At 45.8% G+C, this 5000-nt stretch overlaps 1 protein-coding gene across 2 annotated transcripts in view; it reads right to left on the bottom strand.

Annotated features, from left to right (window-relative positions):
* cnksr3 (cnksr family member 3) overlaps positions 1 to 5000 on the bottom strand; it is a 37851-nt gene that overhangs the window by 23436 nt on the left and 9415 nt on the right. The window lies entirely within an intron of this gene.

The following is a 5000-nucleotide window of genomic DNA, read 5'->3' as shown; positions in this document are numbered from 1 at the left end:
AGGTACTCCCACCACCTGAAACCACAAACACGACGTGAGGTACTCCCACCACCTGAAACCACAAACACGACGTGAGGTACTCCCACGACCTGAAACCACAAACACGACGTGAGGTACTCCCGCGACCTGAAACCACAAACACGACGTGAGGTACTCCCGCGACCTGAAACCACAAACACGACGTGAGGTACTCCCACGACCTGAAACCACAAACACGACGTGAGGTACTCCCGCGACCTGAAACCACAAACACGACGTGAGGTACTACTGAAACCACAACACGACGTGAGGTACCCCACGACCTGAAACCACAAACACGACGTGAGGTACTCCCACCACCTGAAACCACAAACACGACGTGAGGTACTCCCACGACCTGAACCACAAACACGACGTGAGGTACCCCACCACCTGAAACCACAAACACGACGTGAGGTACTCCCGCGACCTGAAACCACAAACACGACGTGAGGTACTCCCGCGACCTGAAACCACAAACACGACGTGAGGTACTCCCGCCACCTGAAACCACAAACACGACGTGAGGTACTCCCGCGACCTGAAACCAACAACACGACGTGAGATACTCCCACGACCTGAAAACCACAAAACACCGTGAGTACTCCCACCACCTGAAACCACAAACACGACGTGAGTACGACCTGAAACCACAAACACGACGTGAGGTACTCCCGCGACCTGAAACCACAAACACGACGTGAGGTACTCCCACCACCTGAAACCACAAACACGACGTGAGGTACTCCCACGACCTGAAACCACAAAACACGACGTGAGGTACTCCCACGACCTGAACCACAAACACGACGTGAGGTACTCCACGACCTGAAACCACAAACACGACGTGAGGTACTCCCGCGACCTGAAACCACAAACGCGACGTGAGGACTCCCGCGACCTGAAACACAAACGCGACGTGAGGTACTCCCGCGACCTGAAACCACAAAAAACGACGTGAGGTACTCCCGCGACCTGAAAACCACAAACGCGACGTGAGGTACTCCCGCGACCTGAAACCACAAACACGACGTGAGGTACTCCCGCGACCTGAAACCACAAACACGACGTGAGGTACTCCCGCGACCTGAAACCACAAACACGACATGAGGTACTCCCACCACCTGAAACCACAAACACGACGTGAGGTACTCCCGCGACCTGAAACCACAAACACGACATGAGGTACTCCTGTGATACAAACACACAAACACGACATGAGGTACTCCTGCGACCTGAAACCACAAACACGACGTGAGGTACTCCCACGACCTGAAACCACAAACACGACGTGAGGTACTCCCGCGACCTGAAACCACAAACACGACATGAGGTACTCCTGTCACACAAACACACAAACACGACATGAGGTACTCCAGGAACAACAACACACAGACACGAGGTACTCGAGTAACACAAACACAGACACATGAGGTACTCGAGTAACACAAACACAGACACATGAGGTACTCGAGTAACACAAACACAGACACATGAGGTACTCGAGTAACACAAACACAGACACATGAGGTACTCGAGTAACACAAACACAGACATGAGGTACTCGAGTAACACAAATGCTACTTCAACATAAAATACACAAGTACAAGAACCGTTTGTTCTTTTAAATTTCAATGAAGAACAAAAACAATTAAATATAATGAGATTTAATTTTTCCATTTTAGAGTCAAACAAAAAAAAAACAGATTTTGACCTATTTTCAATATTTAATTTAAGATTGATTTAGTCTTGGTGCTTATTTTAATTTTGATATTTAAACTAAACCAGGACCAAACTAAACCAGAACTAAACCAGAACTAAACCAGGTCTAAACCAGGTCTAAACCAGGACTAAACCAGGACTAAACCAGGTCTAAACCAGGACTAAACCAGGACTAAACCAGAACTAAACCAGGTCTAAACACAGAGGAAAGTTTGTGTTCTGAAAATGGGATTTTTTCCGGATCGATGAGAGTTTTATTTGAGTTAAACCGAGAGCAACGAAAACAACAACACACAACACACACCACACACACACACACACACACACACACACACACACACACACACACACACACACACTTTTACACACACACACACACACACACACACACATCACACACACACACACACACACACACACACACACACACACACGTGCAAACACACACAACACACACACACTGTACACACACACACACACACACACACACACTGAACACACACACACACACACACTGACACACACACACACACACACACACACACACACACACACACACACTGAACACACACACACACACACACACACACTTGACACACACACACACACACACACACACTGACTACTGAACACACACACACACACACACACACGTGACCAACAACACACACTACACGCACGTGCAAACACACACACACACACACACACGCACTTAAACGATCATTTACAAACAACTGGGTCAAATAACAACCAGGACTGAAACCAGATCTAAACCAGGTCTAAACTCTTGCTTTTTGCCGTCATCCTGTTATAGAAGATGTAGAATTTTGATTTTAAATTCCATAAAGTTGAGCTGCAGTTTGTTTCAGATCAAGTCTGGACTCTCAATAAAAAAATAAAAAAAACAAAAAAAAAACAAAAACAGATTTTACTGAGACGAGTTTTGACCCTGATTCTTTCTGATCACAAAAACACTGGACACGATCTCACTTCTTTCTGCTCCAACAGAAAGAACCGACACCTCAGTCAAAATATCAAATATCGATATATCGTGTTGTTTAATGTGATGATACAGTATCGATATCGCGGGGCCAGGAGTATTTGTGGGTATAAAACGTTGGCGTCTGGATGAAGCGTGTGCAGACAGGTGCTCCTCACACCTCAGGGCCTGAAGTTCTGCTGAGGAAGAAAGACCAAGACTGAGAGATTTTTAATTTGTGTTGAATTTATGAACAATCGACGAGTTAAATTGGTCTAAACCAGGTCTAAACCAGGACTGAGGACTAAACCAGGTCTAAACCAGGACTAAACCAGGACTGAACAAGGACTAAACCAGGTCTAAACCAGGTCTAAACCAGGACTAAACAGGACTAAACCAGGTCTAAACCAGGTTCTAAACCAGGACTAAACCAGGACTAAACCAGGTCTAAACCAGGACTAAACCAGGACTAAACCAGGTCTAAACCAGGTCTAAACCAGGAGTGAACAGGACTAAACCAGGACTAAACAAGGTCTAAACAGGACTGAACAGGACTAAACCACTAAACCAGGACTAAACCAGACTAAACCAGGACTAAACCAGGACTAAACCAGGTCTAAACCAGGTCTAAACCAGGAGGTCTAAACCAGGACTAAACCAGGACTAAACCAGGTCTAAACCAGGTCTAAACCAGGTCTAAACCAGGACTAAACCAGGACTAAAACCAGGTCTAAACCAGGTCTAACCAGGTCTAAACCAGGACTAAACCAGGAGGTCTAAACCAGGACTCTAAACCAGGTCTAAACCAGGACTAAACCAGGACTAAACCAGGTCTAAACCAGGTCTAAACCAGGACTAAACCAGGACTAAACCAGGTCTAAACCAGGTCTAGGTCTAAACCAGGTCTAAACCAGGACTAAACCAGGACTAAACCAGGTTCTAAACCAGGTCTAAACCAGGTCTAAACCAGGTCTAAAACCAGGATAAACCAGGTCTAAACCAGGTTCTAAACCAGGTCTAAAACCAGGTCTAAACCAGGACTAAACCAGGACTAAACCAAAACCAGGTCTAAAACCAGGTCTAAACCAGGTCTAAACCAGGTCTAAACCAGGAGGTCTAAACCAGGTCTAAACAGGTCTAAACCAGGACTAAACCAGGTCTAAACCAGGTCTAAACCAGGACTAAACCAGGTAAAACTAAACCTAAACCAGGTCTAAACCAGGTCTAAACCAGGACTAAACCAGGTCTAAACCAGGTCTAAACCAGGACTAAACCACTAAACCAGGTCTAAACCAGCAGGACTAAACCAGGTCTAAACCAGGTCTAAACCAGGAGGTCTAAACCAGGTCTAAACCAGGTCTAAACCAGGTCTAAAACCAGGACTAAACCAGGTCTAAACCAAAACCAGGACTCTAAACCAGGACTAAACCAGGACTAAACCAGGTAAACCAGGACTAAACCAGGTCTAAACCAGGACTAAACCAGGTCTAAACCAGGTCTAAACCAGGTCTAAACCAGGACTAAACCAGGACTAAACCAGGACTAACCAAACCAGGTAGGAACTAAACCAGGTCTAAACCAGGGACTAAACCAGGTCTAAACCAGGTCTAAACCAGGACTAAACCAGGTCTAAACCACTAAACTAAACCAGGACTAAACCAGGACTAAACCAGGTAAACCAGGTCTAAACCAGGACTAAAACCAGGACTGGGTCTAAACCAGGACTAAACCAGGACTAAACCAGGTCTAAACCAGGACTAAACAGACTAAACCAGGTCTAAACCAGGACTAAACCAGGTCTAAACCAGGTCTAAACCAGGACTAAACCAGGACTCTAAACCAGGACTAAACAGGACTAAACCAGGTCTAAACCAGGTCTAAACCAGGTCTAAACCAGGACTAAACCAGGACTAAACCAGGATCTAAACCAGGTCTAAACCAGGACTAAACCAGGACTAAACCAGGTCTAAACCAGGTCTAACCAGGACTAAACCAGGTCTAAACCAGGTCTAAACCAGGACTACTAAACCAGGTCTAAACCAGGTCTAAACCAGGTCTAAACCAGGACTAAACCAGGACTAAACCAGGACTAAACCAGGACTGAAACCAGATCTAAACCAGATCTAAACCAGGTCTAAACCAGGACTGAACAAGGACTAAACCAGGTCTAAAACAGGTCTAAACCAAGACTGAAACCAGATCTAAACCAGATCTAAACCAGGTCTAAACCAGGACTAAACCAGGACTAAACCAGGTCTAAACCAGGTCTAAACCAGGACTA

This window comes from Boleophthalmus pectinirostris, unplaced genomic scaffold (genome assembly GCF_026225935.1).
Source record: "Boleophthalmus pectinirostris isolate CB_2022bp ecotype Guang Dong unplaced genomic scaffold, ASM2622593v1 HiC_scaffold_13, whole genome shotgun sequence".
NCBI lineage: Eukaryota > Metazoa > Chordata > Actinopteri > Gobiiformes > Gobiidae > Boleophthalmus > Boleophthalmus pectinirostris.
This window is presented reverse-complemented; position numbering and strand designations above follow the sequence as displayed.